At 42.1% G+C, this 19263-nt stretch overlaps 1 protein-coding gene across 4 annotated transcripts in view; it reads right to left on the reverse strand.

Moving 5' to 3' along the window:
* BICRA (BRD4 interacting chromatin remodeling complex associated protein) overlaps positions 1-19263 on the reverse strand; it is a 114976-nt gene that overhangs the window by 36695 nt on the left and 59018 nt on the right. For 2 of the 4 annotated variants that reach the window (XM_084612874.1, XM_084612872.1), the window contains exon 2: positions 10707-10809. The exons of the other annotated variants lie outside the window; for them this stretch is intronic. The gene's annotated coding sequence lies outside the window, so the exon portion shown is untranslated. The remainder of the gene's footprint in view (positions 1-10706; positions 10810-19263) is intronic. 4 annotated transcript variants of the gene reach the window in all.

Raw genomic sequence — 19263 nt, forward strand, 5'->3', positions numbered from 1 at the left:
ACTCATATTAAGGACTGCTAAAGGAGTAAGGACCTACTCGTGATTTCAATGGAACTATTCATAGAATGAGCTGCTACTCAACATGAATAAGGGTATCAAATTGGGGCCATTAACAAATAATTTTCCCTTTCAAAACATGCTGTTTTGTTTTTATTAGGTTTGCTCATGAACAATGGACTGCTGGGGTTGATTAATTTTAAGGAAAGAAGAAAGCACTAAAGCATTGATTTAGAACGGCCTTTGCATGGAGATATTCAGACAACAGCACACAGTGACTGTTACTTCTTTGGACATGACTAAGTCACCGATCATCATTTTTGCCCATTCATCTCAGAGTGGAGAGCACACTTTGTTGGTTTAACAAATAGCATTTGGGAACGTGGCCTTGACTCCATCATGCAAGCCTTCATCTCCTTTCACCTTACTGGAATGGTATGGAAAAAGCAATTGCAAAGTCGCAGTTCTCCAGACTCCAGCACGTATAGATTAACACTGCTGCCTTCTCAAATACACAACATGCGAAGACATTTTCTCCCGTTCATTTCAAGACACCGTTCAAAATTGCCTTTGATTTAAAAAACTCTTTGTTAGTCTGGAGCAAATTATCAGACAGACCATGCCTTTCAACACTCGTCCAACCAACTAGCACTAGACTCCTCTGTTTCTTCACCAAATCTCTGCCATTCTGGGTGGAAGAACCTTCTTCTCCTTGGCAACCTTCCTGTAGCTCTTTACCTATTAAATTCACCACCTCATTTAAAATTTCATCAGAAAGCATAACTCTTCTCTACTGCTGTTACATCATAGTTTCCTCCTCCTCCTCCCGCCCATGCCATTATTTAATTCTAATTGTATTTTTAGTTCTCTAAAGCATACAACAAAATTGTATTGTATTATACTGCGAGAGGTCTCAAAACACTGACTGATTTGGTGTACAAATAAAACCATCATGATTATACCTTATACCGGGAGGGAGGGATGGAAAGAAGGAGGGGAAAAGGAGGAAAATCTTTTAAAAAGTTTATATAACCATGGATTATTATCCAATTAAAAAGTCTAACAATTTCATTCTGCTCTGTCATTCTAGTGCAAAGCAGTTTTATGAGCATTTAAGGGTTTTATGAATGAAAATGTTGTTTCTTTTCTCACCCTTGCACCCACAAATAATCTTAAGTATAACAAATAAGGACTTCACTAAAGCTTTGTCTGTTTTAAATGCAAATTCACTGGAAAACACAGGCTTAAGTGAAGTGGCCACTGCTGTTCACTGAGAATATGTTAATATTTTGGAGGAATCAGAGACTCCATAATTACCACTATGATAGGGTAGCTTAAACCTACTATATGAGCTAACTGACCTTTAACCCTTTTCCTGACTATACGCCTATATTTGAGCTGGAAGGTGTGATTCCCAGTTTGCACACATGTATCCATGCTAACCTGAGCAAAGCTAGTGCAGGTACAACCACGTGAACTGGGAATCATACCTCCCAATTCAAGCGTAGACGTTCTCATAGATCTTCCAGTAGTTCCAACTCCAATTCACAAGGCAGGACTCCTAAAATCATGAGACTACTTAAAATTTTTTTAAATCTCATAATACAGTTTGAGTTATTTTGATTTACCTTCTGTTTTTCAGACCTTTAGAGGTCATGTTTATAAGCTTTTCTCCATAACCAGGAGGTCCATATGTTTACTTTAAAAAAGCTGAGATTCTCATGTATTCACTTGACTCCAGGAGCTAGGGCTTTATGAAACACATCAAATATCACAAGGCTTGTGATAAAATCATATGAGAGTTGACGACAGCCATTGTTTTCATTAGTCACTATGCTGAATTTATGTCATCCCTATTTTTTTTCCACAAGAGGAGTAGACAGTGGCATAACCACCAGATTATGAGGTCACTGTAGTAGGAGCTGGAGAAGCTGTAGTGAAAAGAGATGATTGAGGGAACAAAATGCCATTGGAATGAATAATTCGGCCAAAGGGATACAGAAAAATAAAGGCAAAATGATTTTGTTTTGGTGTCAGTGCTTCTTCCCCACACTCACCACTCTTTAGGTTATTATTTAACTAGTGCCACAAACATGGCTAGTTTGTAGCACTATTTATAGTTTGAGCAGATGTTTTCAGAGAACTACCACAATGTGCAGCGGCAGTCAAAAAAAAAAACCTAGGAACCACTAGGAAAGGTAGTAAATATCATAATGCCACTATATAAATCCACGGTATGTCCACACCTTGAATGCTGCATGCAGCTCTGGTCACCCCATCTCAAAAAAAGATATATTAGAAATGAAAAAAGGTACAGAAAAGGGCAAAGAAACATAAGGGCAGGGAACAGCTTCCATATAAGAAGACATTAATAAGACTCAGACTGTTCAGCTTGGAAAAGAGACGACTAAGGGGAGATATGATAAAGGGCTATAAAATCGTGAATGGTGTGGAGAAAAATTGTTATTTTCCCCTTCACATAACACAAGAACCAGGGGTCACTCAATGAAATGAATAAGCATAAGGTTTAATACAAAAAAGAGGAAGTATTTCTTCATCCAATGCACAGTCAGCCTGTGGAACTCATTGCCTGGGGATGTTGTGAAGGCAAAAACTATAACAGGGTTCAAAAAATAATTAGATATATTCATGGACAATAGGTCCATCAATGGCTATTAGTCAAGATGGTCAGGGATGCAATCCGATGCTCTGAGTGTCCCTAAGCCTCTGATTGCCAGATGCTGGGACTGGATGACAGGAGATGGATAACTCGATAACTGCCCTATTCTGTTCACTCCCTTTGAAGCATCTGGCATTGCTCACTGTCTGAAGATAGGATACCGGGCTAGATGGACCATTGGTCTGACCCTGTATGACCATTCTTATGTTCATGAATGGTACTTTACAGATTAACGTGAGGACCCCAACCCACAATGAGAATCTCACAGGCACTCCCTTTTGCTTGCATGGAACCCCATGGAAGTCAATGGGGCTCTGCATGGATGGATGCATGCACAATTTTCCTTGCTGTATTGGGGCCTACCCATCAGCTTGGAGGAGAGTTTACAATCTCAGTTAAAGGTGACCTGCAGAAGAATTTAAAAAAAAAACCCAAACAACAAGCCTGGATAATGCAGAAAGAAGGCTTGAAAAGTTTTGCTTTACGGTTTGCGTTTTACATGAAAAATCTAGGTCCTGGTACAATCTACAGTGACTAGAGACTTCGTGAAATTATGACACCAAAAGATGTTAAGAGAATGTAGAAGTTGAGCAGCTGAGAAGGAAAGCAATGCTATTTAAGCCACTTTGTTTATTTTTGTTAACATGTATTTACCTTCATTGACTGATTAAAGATTTTGGAGAAATAAAGAGACACTGTCAACAACAATGCTTTAAGTTAATGCGACTGAGCTCACGAACTTCCCCGAGACACCCTCTATTCTCAGGAAATCCTCCTACAAAAACACTGGAAAACTAGACTTTACATTTCTGATATTTCTAAGGTCAAAAACACAGAGAAACAAAAAGCAAACAAAAAAAAAAAGTCGTTTAGGTCTCCTTAAAGATAAAAGCAACACATGTAGGTGAACAACTCCAGATGGAGTTAAGGGATTGGAAGATGAATGTGACAACAGAAAGACTGTGTGCTAGTTTAGGCAATACATGTAGCTTGAGAGCGTAAATTTAACAGATTACAGTGACTGTCTTATTTATAATTGAGTAGAGGTTTCTGTAGGACATTTACATATCTTGTCTCTACAACATTTCAAAGGTCCTAGTGGCATTTATCTTTCCGAATGCATAGGGAAGGAGCATTATAACTCTTATTAGTGTTGCACTGTTGTTGCTGATGGCCATCATATTGCTAAGAATCATAGATTGTGAGGCCAGAAGATACCATTAGGATCATGTACTCCTACCTCACTTCATGATGCAGGCTGTAGGTTTTACCCCCAATGATTCTTCCATCTAGCCCATCAACTTGTTGAAGCACACCATCGCTTCTAAGAAAAACATCCAATCTTGATGTAAAGACTCCGAATGATGGAGAATTTACTACAACCCTGGGTAATTTGGGATGTTATGGGGAACACTATGGACAGAAAAACATTCCCACCCTCCTTTGTTGACACACATGAATTTGTGATGGGCATATACCAGAAAGGTTTGGCATTTCCTGGCCATAAATGTCACCTTGTAATGCTAAAAATATAAAGTAGAGCTGCAGAGGGAAGGGGTAAACTAATAGGAAATGCAATATAAAGACCAAATTCTCTTACATGTTGCTCTCAGTTCAATTTTTAGGACTGCAGAACAATTCCCATTGTCACTTTTCTATGAAATCTGAATGTACTAATTCATAATATTAACAGCAGTTTTTAATTATTTTTGAAGATTCATACCCAAAGATGTTCCCTATATAAAACAAAAAGACTTAGTTGAAGGAGACAATCAACAAAGACCCACAGTCATAGAGGCCAAGAATCAGCAATACAAACTAACCTTCCTCTTAATTTCTACGGTAACGAACTTTATGTCTGAAGAGTTAAATGAAACAACAGGATCCAATACAAAACTGTGCTCCTTTATCCCCACAGCTAACAATAAAGACAGTCATTTATCTATACAGGAAAAGCGGCCAACAAAGTGTACAGTACCCACAAGCACTACCTTCTTAATTTAAGAAGTGACTATTTATAGCACTGGTGGGGAGATCCAGAAAGCATATGGAAGCACTGATAAGCACCTAAACATTCTAATGTTTATCCAAAGCCTCTCGGTGTTACAGTTCTTGTGGAAACTGGCTTTTCAGTGATTTCCAATACTTCATGCTTATTTTCGGGCTGGAAATGTTGAAAGAACTGCTCCTCTCATGGTATTCTGAAACTTTCATTTGCCTGAACCTAGAAGGGCAGGGACATCATGAAAATGAGAAAAAAAAAAAAAGAGAGGGGAGTATAAAAATTATCCAACCTTTTTGTCCTGGATCAAAAAAGGTTCAGTTCAAGTTTGCAGTGAAATTTAAAAAGGTTGACTTACTTGTTCTTACAGCCTTATTTACAGACACTTGCTGTAATTTACGCAACAGGCTTATTTTAAACCCTATCCCACAGATCTTTACAGTAGCCAGTAAAAGGAAAATGTGTCCTTGCTTACCTGAAAATTTCCTTTCTTCAAGTAATAAGGTCCACAGATCTGTTACAATTGGTACTTCACATCCTTGCAGGTTGGGTGCAAAACCAGACCTGTCAGTCTCTGGCAGCAGGCAAATACCCTACATCCAGATGAGACAGCTTTCACAGCCAAGATAATTCAAATCTACTTTCTTACATTACAGATTGTGTTAAATATACTTTGAGGAAAAAGCATAACAATTTCTTCTACTCCAGAGCATGGTAATTTTCATCTAATGACAACAAATCCAAATCCTTGAATGTCCATTTCCATCTCTATTATGAATGATTGTTTGTCTCTGGGGTGGGTCAGGTTTGTGGGACTTCTTACTTGAAGAAAGAAAATTTTAAAGTAAGCTCAGATAAACTATCCTAATCTTCTTCACACTAAGGACCATAGATCCATTACAATGGGATTTTCATAGCAGTGTGCCTTCAGGGTGGGAAACAGGATCATCCTTTAAAAGTGGACATCCAAAATGTGATAGCGTGCGCGTGTATATATATTTTATCTCCTCCACCATATCCTGGGCACTGAGGTGTGGAGAAGACTTCTGCCAAAAGAAAGGAAATGGCACTGGCTAAGATCGGATGACTAATATGCAGAACTCAGTGAAAGTATGTGCTGATGGCCATATGACCATCTAGCAGATCTCAAAATAGGAGACATGTCTACTCTGACCTAAGACTTTCCATGTTCTTAAGGACTTGACTTACATGCTTAACCAAAGGAGGAATATTTCTTGAAATTTACCTAGGGAATGAATTCTATGACAGTTGTGAGGCCCGCCTGTCTGAATTAAAAGTACAATACTGAGTCTCTTGAGAGAAAGCCACCAATGGAAAGCCTGCTCTAATGGATAGAAAGTATAATGACATCTCCTGAAGAGGTTTATTCTAGGCAAGGCTGTAAGGAGCAGATTGAGGTTCCAAGGTTGTGCTCTATGACCTTGCAGAGTTGGAATAAGGTTGATGCCCTAAGGAAGCGGTAAATGTTGGGATTTGTACAAACTTGTTTTTCTTGAATATGCTGAGATTATACTATAGATACTACCTTTTTGTTAGGCCACTCATTCATCCACAATAAAACCTTCCAGGAGAAACTCAAGGCTATGTTTCATTGGTATAACATGGTAATTAAACTGTGAACTTTGCACCAGCCCGTAGAATAGATTCTGTCTGTTGACTTCTCTTTTGGAGTCCATGATAGCAATAATCATTTCATCCAAGCATTTATTTTCAATCTGTCTGGTGCCAGATGGAGGATCGGTTTTGAAATTCCAAACCTCCTTTGAGGGACAGCAACACCTAAAAACCCAATGCTAGGTTTATCAGGCCCAGCAGCCAAAGCCTTTTCAGCCAGAAAGGCATACATGGCATCACTGTTGCTCTCTCATTCCTATCTTTTGTATTATCTTGGGGAGCACTGGAAAAGGTGGGAAGACACAGTGGAGACCTTGCCCAGCTTTGCGAGAGGTCATTCCACCCCCTGATCCTGACACTCAGACAGACTGAAGGGCACTTTATTTATTGTTTCCAGATGCAAAGAAGTCAATCACCAACTCACTAAGTTGACATGATGAGCAACATACTACTGGGTGTCAGAGCCACTCTGCTAATCCACCTTCTACCAGGTAAGCCTTGGAGTTCTTCTCCCCCTTGGGCAATGTATGGAGATAGGAAATTTTGCTCCACCCAGGACAGAATAATTTCTCTCTGGGGTAGAACTGATTGTGTTCTTCCCAGTTATTATGAAAACTATCAGACATGTTGACTCTTGCCACCAGGAAGTCATCTGGTCTGTTATCCATGGAGGGCAGTGTTCTCAGAGCTCAATAAACCACTGTGTCCCAGCTGGTGGATGCTGGGCTCTCTCTTTCTGGTTCCCATTCCCTGAACTGAACCAGAAGGATCCCTTCAAAATACCTGATTCTCTGCATTCACTAGTGGGAGTGGAGAATATACAACTGGAGCTAGTTTTCTGTCCATGACTAAGATAGAGTGAGATGAGGAGATACCCAGAATTACTGGCAAAGTATCATATGACATCTGGACCACTGAAGCTCTTCACAAAACATACAAATTGTCTGAGAATGGTGAAATGGGAGTGTTTTGAAGATGAGCCTCCTTTAGGAATTTATTTGGATGTTACAGACAAGGCCCTGCTCTGCTTGTTCCCAATTCTCAGAGATTAGAAATAGGATGGACAAGAGGCTGTAGTGCTCCAGTCAAAGTATATAGTGGATTATTTCATTTGTGTCATGGCCTTTTCCATGGGTTTCTGAGACTGGGAATGGGACCAAGCTTTTCCTGAAATTCTTGCACAGCTCCCAATTTTGACAACATCCAGTGACCTTAATTGATTAAAGCACTTTTGCTCCCAAATTGAAAGAGCCTAGCACCAATCAGGGGTCTACTATAGACAGGGTTGGTTAGAAGACCCTTAGATAGCCCTGAGGCAACAGAAAACAGCTAATGACCATGCACTTTTCTAGCTACCACTTGCACAGAGGCATTTTCTCCTGTTGTAATTCAGACTCCTTCAACTTGCCATATGACCTGTATTCCTTCCTATAGTTTCTGGCATGAGTCAGGATTGTAAATCAACTTTTCTTACACTCTGAACAGCCTCAGCTTTTCATAAAGTTTCCCATTGTATTGCCAAGATAGCCATGGGATAAATGGATCTGAATCCCTTTCTTTCTTTCTAGGGAGAAGCCCTGAGACTCTATGATTTTTAGGCTGAGAGGAACCATACTCGCAATACTGTCCACCTACATTAGCACTCCTTGTGAAAGCATGCGCGGGCACGCAGGGTTTCAGATGATAGTTCATATTTGTTTGTTTATTTGTTTTGGCCTGATGGACCAGGAGACATTTTATATCCAAAGGAAAGGGCTGTGATTGTCTGCCTGGGCTTGGCTACCTGTGAAGGGCTTGTATAGTGAACAGGCCTCTCTTACAAGTAAAATCTCCCCTAGTTAGAAACATCAAGTTCTTGACCACTGGGGAAAATAGTCACATTTATTTTCTGTAGTGATAGCAGGTTAAATTTTGATGGGTACACACTGAGGAACCTTATATAATAGGGGCCAGGGTGGGAAACTGGGGTACAAGGAAATAAATGGCATGCCAAGAGGTCCTTTACTGCCTGCCAGTTCTTCCACCTCTGGACTACTGTCTCTCTTTTCACTGCATAGCCATCTGCTGAAGGGAGGAGGCAGAGGTGAGGAATGGTGACCTGCAACAGAAACTGGGAGCAAAAGAGACAGCCCAATAGTTAGGGCTTGGCGACCCACAGCAGCAGCTGTGAATTATAATGCAATACTTTCCCCATCTTTTAGGGGTGGCAGGAAACCATTAGCCTACTATTGCATTACCCCACTATCACACCTGTCCAGGAAGAATGAGGAGAGATATATAGCTATGGATTGTCTGGAGTAGCTGAAGACTTTCTAAGCATAGTTTCACAATATTCAGTATACTTTTGCATGAAAGAGTCTATCCCGTGTGTCTTAGTTTCTTTTTGTTTGTTTTAAAACATATTTTACTATTTCATTAACTAAGGCTATATCTACATTACAGACTACGTCAGCATAACTGAGATCGCTTAGGGGTGTGAATAAACCACCCCCCTGAGCGACATAAGTTACACCAACACAAGCACTCATGTGCACAGCGCTATGTCGGTGGGAAAGCTTTTCCTGCTGACATAACTTCTGCTGTTCATGGAAGCGGTTTTATTATGCCAATGGGAGAGCTCTCTCCCATTGATATAGAGCATCTTCACCAGATGTGTTGCATCTGTACAGCTGTGCCCCTGCAGCGCTGTATGAGCAGACTTGCCCTAACTCTTATGGGCTGCTAGTCTTCCTCGGGTAAGGAGGAAGAATTCCCTAGGAGGTGGTAGGCGGGGCAGGAGGGGAAATGTAATTATAGAGGAAAGACCACATATCTAAGGCCTAGTCTTTCCAGCATTAACCTGCCACACTGTACTCTGTGTCGGTGAGGAGAAACAATGTTCATTTAATTATGCATTTAGTTCCCCTTGAGAGTTTGCCTCCTTCAGAGAAGCGAGTAAAATTGTGCTCAGAAATACCTGAAAATATTTCAAATATGACTAGCACTTGTCCTCTTTGAGTCTCCGCTCCCCTCCGTGGGCCCCTTCTGGGTCTTTCAGCAAGGTGCCGGACTAGGGCTCAAGGATGGGTTCCCCAGAAGCTCTATCCCTTTCTGTTACACAGGATTCAGATAGGCATGTGTTTCCCCTGGAGATCTGAGCCTGGGATACAAATTGGGACCCCCTGGGGTAGGGGGGGAAGCCTGTTATTGAAGCAGCAATAGGGGGAGGGGGCTGCGCCTGAAGGACCCTTATGGCACTCTCTGGTGTTGGCAGAACTTGTGCTATGTCCAGTGCCCTCCACCAATGACTCAATCAAAGGGGAAGCAGAGAAAGGGAGAGAAAGGAGGCTGAGTTCCAGTCAGAGGTGTGGCTGCTGGTGAGGGATATATACATGCTGCTATTCTGGCTTCACTCCCCTTATGGAAATGGAGGCAAGGGACCTGCTTGCCCCACAGCTAGGTCTTTCCAACCCTGCCTGGCTCATTTCCTGCCTGGAAAAGCCATGGCAACCCTTCCCAGACTAGGTTGTGAGGGAAATTGCTCTTTGTCCACAGAGCTGGGTGTCGGGGGGGGGGGGGGGGCGAGAGGAGGGGAAGGTGTGTGTGTGTTCGCTCCAAAAATCAAACTTAGCAATGGGAATCAGATGGACACGTTACTGAACTGAATTTTTTGTCTAAAAATATGAACTAAAGTTTAGAATTTTCCTCAGCAAAACTCTGCAGCACGGAGGGGAGCTGCAGGCCTCTGTAGGTAAAGAAAAATCTGGAGACAAGTCAAAGCGGCTAGGGATTCCCCAGCTACTACTGACTGACAGGTCTGGTTCTGTCCCAACCTGCAAGGAGACTGTATCCATTGTAACAGATTTGTAGACTTTAGCACAAGAAAGAAACCTCAATGTAGAACTTCAGTCAAATGTTACATGGAAATCTAACAATATGATATTCACCCCAATTCTTTTGCGTAACATGGCCGCAGGAATATTCTTCCAGGAATATAAATAAGAACTAGCTAAGCAAGACTTCTTAATTATGAATCTACATTGGCACTGATCAAATTAATTTTTTTTAAGGTGTGCTCAATAACACCCTTCTCAAGATCATTTCCAAATTTTCCTTCAACAACTGACTAGTCTATAACTTATCATTACTTGTTTTTAATCATGGAGTTATGTCTGTCACTCACAAATCTGACACGTTATCTGGGAACAGCAAGTGTTATGACTGAAACCCTTGGGAAGTGATGAATATTTTCTGGACCAATTATTTTACCTGCCTGAAGAAAAAAAAATGTTCAGGTCTTCCGTTTATCATTTGCATAATCACACATTACGACATATGGCTAACAACTCTCAAAATTGTACCATGTAATTTGATCTCAAAGATAAAAACAAAGTAACTGTTTAACAAATCTACCATTTACTTATCCGCCGTCTTCAATTTCCCATTGCATTTATTTTAGTAGGTAGGTTTTCTTCCTGCTTTAGTTTCTCTCATCTATGAGTGCATCTGAAAAACCCTATATTGTGAGATAAAATGTTAGCTTTAGTTCAACATTCAGTATTTCTTTTTGCTCTGCTAATCATGCTTTTGACTTACTTTTGCTTATTTGACTAGTCAAACCCTCCTCACCAGATTTTATTTAACAAGAAAACAAAACCTTCTAATCGGATTCTTTATACCCACCTTGGTTGCTCTGGTTTCTTTTTAGACTTAACTATGATATATTCCAATTGCAATTTTTCCAACTTTGGGAAGGGTTAAATTTGGTTCTTGGGAGCTGAGGGACTAAGAGCATTGCTCAAGGCCAGGCATACTCTAGAATGGTGAAGCTCAATAAAAGCCTTCTCTCCCTCCAGCAGTGCACCTCAGTCTTGAGGCTCTCTTGAGGAGAACCTATTAATCAAGCCCAGTTCATCTATGTCTTCACTAGGTATTTTACAAAAAGATTCCCATCGCTGTAAGCACTGGTTCAAATGAACAGGTGTTTGCAACAGCAGGAAGTTATATCAAATTACCTACTGGCCATACATTTTAAATCTTTAATTTTTAAAGAGATACATTTAAACACATCCTATATTTATTAATCTTTAGCACAGAGCCATTATGCAGATCCTGGCAAAGCACATGTTGAAGTTTTCAGCTTAGAATGGTGAAACTGAGGAATTTCTTCTGAAAACTTCAAATCTGGCATCATGCCACCCCTAGGCAAACCCTTTTTTTGTTACTGGGTCTGGAAAGGGATTTCCCCCCCCCCCCTGTGCTCAGATCTGCACTGCAGCTGTGATCTGGGCAGGGTTTAAAGGCACTGTGATATGAAACCCCCTAATGTGATCCTGCTAATAAAAAAAAAAAATCAGAACTAAAAAGGAAAAAAGATTCAGCTGCTTAACATATTGTATACTGAGGATAAGACTACGTGCATCTCACTTCCATAGAAACAGAGGGGAGGAAATCAGTACTTCTGGGAGACTGAGGTTTGTATGTTTAGACGGTATGGATTTAACACTTACGAGTCCTCTTTACATAATTATTTTTAGGATGGAAAAGGTGTATCCTTAAGCTCATAGGAAACTCCAAAGGACTGCTGGACCAGTTTTTATTAACAAGAATATAATTTTAAAACAACCCTTGCCCTCTGAAGTTTACTTTGTTTACAGTGCCATGAACAGGCTATAGTAATAATGACAACTGTATATATTCAGGGCCTTTAATCTAGAAGGATCTCAAACCTCTAACAGACTGCACCGCTCACCCACCACTGAAATGCAGCCATGTGTAGAGCAGAATATGACAGCCATGCTGTACGAACACCACAACACAGCAGGGGCTAAAAAAGTAACTTCCACATTTGAAATCATAAGCGTCAATTTTTCTTTTTAGAAAGGTAATATGTAATTACCTAAATTGAAATTCAAGGAGGTAATGGGATTGATACCCCTATTTCTATGAAAACTGCCATGGGAATGTCTAATCCTCACAGATAATTCACTTCAGTTTTATAGCTCATTCAGAAAATAGAGTCCCCACATCACTCTGCTACAGCACTGGTTGGGAACTGACACAAAAGGAAGAGGTTCCCTCAATGAATCACAAACACTGCTTCTTCCAGGACTTTTGGTGTTTCTTTGAGCTCTCCCATCCAAGTACTCACTAGGCCCATTCATGCTTAACTTATTAGATATGACATGATAACAGCCCGAGCTAATATAAATGTAACAACCGAGTAGTAAGGTACACGTATCAAAATGTACTGCAGTAACAAGCCTAAGCAGCTGTAATATCCTTAGTACTGCACAGCGCCCACTTGGAAGCTCCCAGGGAAACAACAGTAAACTCACAATAGCATTACTGTGCTGTCTCTGAACTTGGGTGACACTGCTGGATATAATCTGGTAAACAAAAAGTCTGCAAGCTGGGGTAGATCTGAAGGATGGGCTTCTCTGCTCAGTGAAAAACAAAATTTAAAAAGCTTATTTACACATACTTATATTTTATGTATTTAGTTACTCTCCAGAAAATTAATGCCTGATTGCATGTAGAGAACCATTCAGCCCCCACAGTGCTTCTCTGTCTGATTATGCATATTACCAGATAAAACTCTGCATTGGGAAGAGGCACATGTTCATAAGAAACAAGTAAGGGAAATACCATAGCTACACAGGAGTAAAAAAAAATAGATGGGGAACTAAGACACTGAGAATGTAAGGGTATATCTAGACTGCCCTGCAGTTTAGAAAAGGGGGAGTGAACAACAGCATATACCAAAGTGCTGTGCTGTAACTCCCCCATATGGATGTTGTGAGCATGAACTCAAAAGGTCTGGAGTTCATACTAATATAGTCCTCTTCAAAGACTATATGTCGTGTATGTGCTAGTCACACACCCCTTAGGTCAAACTGTGAGGCAGTGTAGACATGCCCTAAGAGATTTGTCCAAGCTCACACTGGAAATCTGTCCCAGAGCTGGGAACTGAACCCGATTCTCTTGAGTCCCCACTAGCACACTTACTGTCATAGAATCATAGAATATCAGGGTTGGAAGGGACCCCAGAAGGTCATCTAGTCCAACCCCCTGCTTGAAGCAGGACCAATTCCCAGTTAAATCATCCCAGCCAGGGCTTTGTCAAGCCTGACCTTAAAAACCTCTAAGGAAGGAGATTCTACCACCTCCCTAGGTAACGCATTCCAGTGTTTCACCACCCTCTTAGTGAAAAAGTTTTTCCTAATATCCAATCTAAACCTCCCCCACTGCAACTTGAGACCATTACTCCTCGTTCTGTCATCTGCTACCATTGAGAACAGTCTAGAGCCATCCTCTTTGGAACCCCCTTTCAGGTAGTTGAAAGCAGCTATCAAATCCCCCCTCATTCTTCTCTTCTGCAGGCTAAACAATCCCAGCTCCCTCAGCCTCTCCTCATAAGTCATGTGTTCCAGACCCCTAATCATTTTTGTTGCCCTTCACTGGACTCTCTCCAATTTATCCACATCCTTCTTGTAGTGTGGGGCCCAAAACTGGACACAGTACTCCAGATGAGGCCTCACCAATGTCGAATAGAGGGGAACGATCACGTCCCTCGATCTGCTCGCTATGCCCCTACTTGTACATCCCAAAATGCCATTGGCCTTCTTGGCAACAAGGGCACACTGCTGACTCATATCCAGCTTCTCGTCCACTGTCACCCCTAGGTCCTTTTCCGCAGAACTGCTGCCTAGCCATTCGGTCCCTAGTCTGTAGCTGTGCATTGGGTTCTTCCGTCCTAAGTGCAGGACCCTGCACTTATCCTTATTGAACCTCATCAGATTTCTTTTGGCCCAATCCTCCAATTTGTCTAGGTCCTTCTGTATCCTATCCCTCCCCTCCAGCGTATCTACCACTCCTCCCAGTTTAGTGTCATCCGCAAATTTGCTGAGAGTGCAATCCACACCATCCTCCAGATCATTTATGAAGATATTGAACAAAACCGGCCCCAGGACCGACCCTTGGGGCACTCCACTTGACACCGGCTGCCAACTAGACATGGAGCCATTGATCACTACCCGTTGAGCTCGACGATCTAGCCAGCTTTCTACCCACCTTATAGTCCATTCCTCCTGCCCATACTTCTTTAACTTGCTGACAAGAATACTGTGGGAGACCGTGTCAAAAGCTTTGCTAAAGTCAAGAAACAATACATCCACTGCTTTCCCTTCATCCACAGAACCAGTAATCTCATCATAAAAGGCGATTAGATTAGTCAGGCATGACCTTCCCTTGGTGAATCCATGCTGGCTGTTCCTGATCACTTTCCTCTCATGCAAGTGCTTCAGGATTGATTCTTTGAGGACCTGCTCCATGATTTTTCCAGGGACTGAGGTGAGGCTGACTGGCCTGTAGTTCCCAGGATCCTCCTTCTTCCCTTTTTTAAAGATTGGCACTACATTAGCCTTTTTCCAGTCATCCGGGACTTCCCCGGTTCGCCACGAGTTTTCAAAGATAATGGCCAACGGCTCTGCAATCACAGCCGCCAGTTCCTTTAGCACTCTCGGATGCAACTCGTCCGGCCCCATGGACTTGTGCACGTCCAGCTTTTCTAAATAGTCCCTAACCACCTCTATCTCCACAGAGGGCTGGCCATCTCTTCCCCATTTTGTGATGCCCAGCGCAGCAGTCTGGGAGCTGACCTTGTTAGTGAAAACAGAGGCAAAAAAGCATTGAGTACATTAGCTTTTTCCACATCCTCTGTCACTAGGTTGCCTCCCTCATTCAGTAAGGGGCCCACACTTCCCTTGGCTTTCTTCTTGTTGCCAACATACCTGAAGAAACCCTTCTTGTTACTCTTAACATCTCTTGCTAGCTGCAGCTCCAGGTGCGATTTGGCCCTCCTGATATCATTCCTACATGCCCGAGCAATATTTTTATACTCTTCCCTGGTCATATGTCCAACCTTCCACTTCTTGTAAGCTTCTTTTTTATGTTTAAGATCCGCTAGGATTTCACCATTAAGCCAAGCTGGTCGCCTGCCATATTTACTATTCTTCCCTTTCTTCCTCCCTATTATTATCAGTGCCTACCTACAATGGATGATAGGTCCTGAAGTGCCAGTCCAAAGAAATTCATACAAGTGTAACTAAACCAGTGCAAGACCCTAATGCAGAAACGCTGCACTAGAGCAAAACGTGCCAGGCACTGACGAGACTTACTAGGTAAGTTCCACTGGTGCAAGTCCTGCTGTGCACTGGTGCAGTGTGTGTCTATGCTAGAGATTTTCACCAGTGTGAATATATCAGTGCATCCGATGAAGTGAGCTGTAGCTCACGAAAGCTCATGCTCAAATAAATTGGTTAGTCTCTAAGGTGCCACAAGTACTCCTTTTCTTTTTGCGAATACAGACTAACACGGCTGTTACTCTGAAACATATCAGTGCAGTTATACCACTGCTAATTTCCCTAAGGAAGACAGGACCTCTGATAGAGGCATACCGTAGGTTAAACAGACAGACTACATTTTTAAAGGCTTTTTTTTAAATATTCCAAAACAGGGTAGAAGTTTATGACATTTTTAAAATGAGGGAGGTTATCAGAATTGTGGTTTTAGAAAAATTTGGGATAATTACCAATTCTAAGGTCCTAAGAAATCTAAGTTGCCAATTCTCTGGTTTCTCTGCCAGAATGAGTGTCACCCACTGACCCTAACATTTCCCTCCCTTGTTCACTTTGCAGATGTGTGTCAAATACCAGACTCACAGGAACAGAGGATGCCCCTTATAGCATACACGTTAAGTGTGGTGGTACACTCCACTGAATTCCTGCTTCTCACCGTGCAGTGAATATACTAAAGACAGGATTCAGAGGGGCTGTCTAATGGAGAACCACAGGGAGTAGATGGAGGCTGTAAGAACTGTAATGAAGTGTTAATAGCACACACAGAGGCACTAAAAGCTGCAAAATTAGCCTTCTTGGTGTTCGAAACATGGGACTATGAGACTTTATCTGCTGTCATGGACTCTCATCTATAAAATCAGCACAGGGAAATTTAGCAGAGAACTACAGCAAATTATTTCTACGTTTGAAAGAACTATTCACAATGGGGAATTCTTTGCAACACATACCTCCCCCCATACCAACAATTTCTTAACCTGTAGAATTATATTTGTTTTTGCCCTTTGTTTTAATTATCTACTTATTTTTCAGTAAGCACTAGTGTAATCAAGGCTGCAAAAGTCACTGAAGCTGACATGGTCCTTGCTCTGAGGAGCTTACTATATATATTACAAACACAGATGGTAAAGACCCAAGCCAGACATTGCTAGAATATAACATACTGCCAATTTGAATTTTATAGCACCTTCTATCCCAAAGCATTCTGAAGTGCTTTACAAACTGATTTACATGATACATACAGAAACTGCTTCACCTGCCACTAATGTGCAGCCACCTCTGGGGGGAAATCAGGCAGCTGTTATCAGTGTGCTGCAAGAGCACATAACAATTTAGGGCAGGAAGTGAAAAAGGATCATGCAACCAACTGTAAAGAGAATTTAGCAAGGCAGAATGGAATTACCAACCTATTGGCCGAAACTGGCAATGATCATAGTTTTACATCACAACAAAAGAATCTAAAAATAGATATATTTAAGCAGTAGATACCGAAGATAGGTATTAATATGACTATTCTAACATTGCTACTCAATTTTGGAAAATATAGTGAGTGCTATTAAATGAATGTGAATGATCTGTTTTCATAGGCAGCAGGGAGGATTTTACTGCTCTCTATTGCAGTTTTACTCTTCCGAGCTCTCCACCTATTCCCTTCACACAAAGGTGCATCTTGACAGTAAGTACAGTAGCACAGGTCCATTTTAGCTGGGATAGATGTTGTCCATTGCATTTGCACATCAAATGAAATCAGCCAGCAAAGTCTACACATTTATATAATTTTCTGGTCCAGCAGAAAATCAAATATCAAAGATCACTGAATAAAGGAACCTCCAATGGAGGACACTTTGGAGCAAAGCAGCCTAACATGACTTCCTTCCCCAACCTCTCAGGATTCATAGATTATTGATTTCTGTTTTATACAGAGCTGTCCACACTTTAAACATAATCACGTTTCAAGACTACAGATACAATAGAAACAAATAGTTTCTCATGTGCTAATTAAATAAAAAGTTCTACACACAGATCAAACTTTGCTTGCTCCAGATGCATCACTGTTAGCAATGCTTTGAAACGGGGACTACAGGCACTTGGCTAAAAGGACTGAAAGATGTGTCCAGTTTGATTGTAGTTTCTGTAAGCGCTTTCACATTGTTGACTGAAATGCTATTTTCAAGCACATTGGTGGAGGAAAAAAAGAGGAGAGATTAGCCTGATTTTCAAAAATGCCAACCACCCACAAATCCCACTGAAGCCAATGTCAACTACAAGTGCTATGCAGCTAAAGATCAGGCCAGAAGATCTTGTGGTTAAGACACAGGAGTGGAAAGCAGGAGACAGGTTCTGACCTGAATATACCTCAAACTTCCAACATAGTCTTGGACAAGTCTTGTTGTCTCTGTGCTCCAGTTTCTCATCCATAACATGGGGCTGGTACTCCTAAAGCACCTCATATGGATGATGTGAGGTAGGGACATAAATATCCATTAAAAAAGTTAACTGTTTAAACAATTAAAATTATATCATTTAATCGGTTAACCGATTAAAGGGTGAGCGGCTGGGGCCGCTCCGGTGGGCCAGTGTTTCTGGGGTCGGTGGGCCGGCCTGGGGCTGAGGCTGCTCCAGCTGGCCCCAAGGCTGGGGGTTAACAGTTAAGGTCCGCTAACTGATAAGACTAATGCTTACTGTTTAACTGTTTAGTATTTTACATCCCTAACACTGAGGCTGATTTAGTTAATAATTGTAAAGCGCATTGAGATCCTCAGATAGAAGGTGTTAGAGCAGGATGAAGTGTTACTTATGATTAATTTGGACGAAGTGTTATTTATTATAATTTTGTGACTTCCTAGAGCAGTGGTTCTCCAGCTTTTACGTTCTGTGGCTCACTTCATAAGACTGTGCACCCTTCTCATGAACCAAACACCCCAAATCTCTCTAGCCTGGTTCTCACAATGTTTCATTCTGAGAACAAGCAATATATGCAGTGTTATTGTAGCTGAATTGAGTCCCAAGATATTAGTGAGACAACATAGGTGAGGTATTATCTTTTATTGGACTAATTTCTGTTGGTGAGAGAGACAAGCTTTTGAGTTTACACAGAGCTCTTCTTGAGGTCTGGGAAACGCACTCAGCAGGTATATCTACACTGCAGTTAAAAACCTGCAGCTGGCCTGTGCCAGCTGACTTGGGCTTGCGCGGCTCAGGCTGCGGGGCTGTTTAATTGCAGTATAGACTTCCGGGCTCAGGCTAGAGCAGGGCAAACTTTTTAGCCCGAGGGCCACATCTGGGTATGGAAATTGTATGGCAGGCCATGAATGCTCATAAAATTGGGGGTTGGGATGCAGGCTCTGGGGTGGGGCTGGGGGTGCAGGAGGGTGTTCTGGGCTGGGACTGAGGGGCTCAGAGGGCAGAAGGGGGATCAGGGCTAGGGGAGGCGGTCAGGGGTGCAGAGTCTGGGTGGCGATTACCTCAAGCAGCTCCTGGAAGCAACAGCATGTCCCCCCCCTCTGGCTCCTTTCCGGCCAGGCAGCTCTGCACACTGCCCTGTCTGCAGGCGGTGCCCCTACAGCTCCCACTGGCTGTGGTTCCCAGCCAATGGGAGCTGCGGGGGCAGTGCTTGAGGTGGGGCAGCGTGTGGAGTCCCCTGGCTGCCCCTATGCGTAGGAGCCAGAGGGGGGACATGCTGTTGCTTCCGGGAGCTGTGCAGAGCCATGGCACACGTGGCGTGGGGCAAGCCCTGGACCCCACTCCTCAGTGGCAGCTCAAAGGCCAGATTAAAATATTTGAAGGGCCAGATGTGGCCCCCAGGCCGTAGTTTGTCCACCCCTGGGCTACAG

This window comes from Lepidochelys olivacea (assembly GCF_965140295.1).
Source record: "Lepidochelys olivacea isolate rLepOli2 genome assembly, chromosome: 23".
NCBI lineage: Eukaryota > Metazoa > Chordata > Testudines > Cheloniidae > Lepidochelys > Lepidochelys olivacea.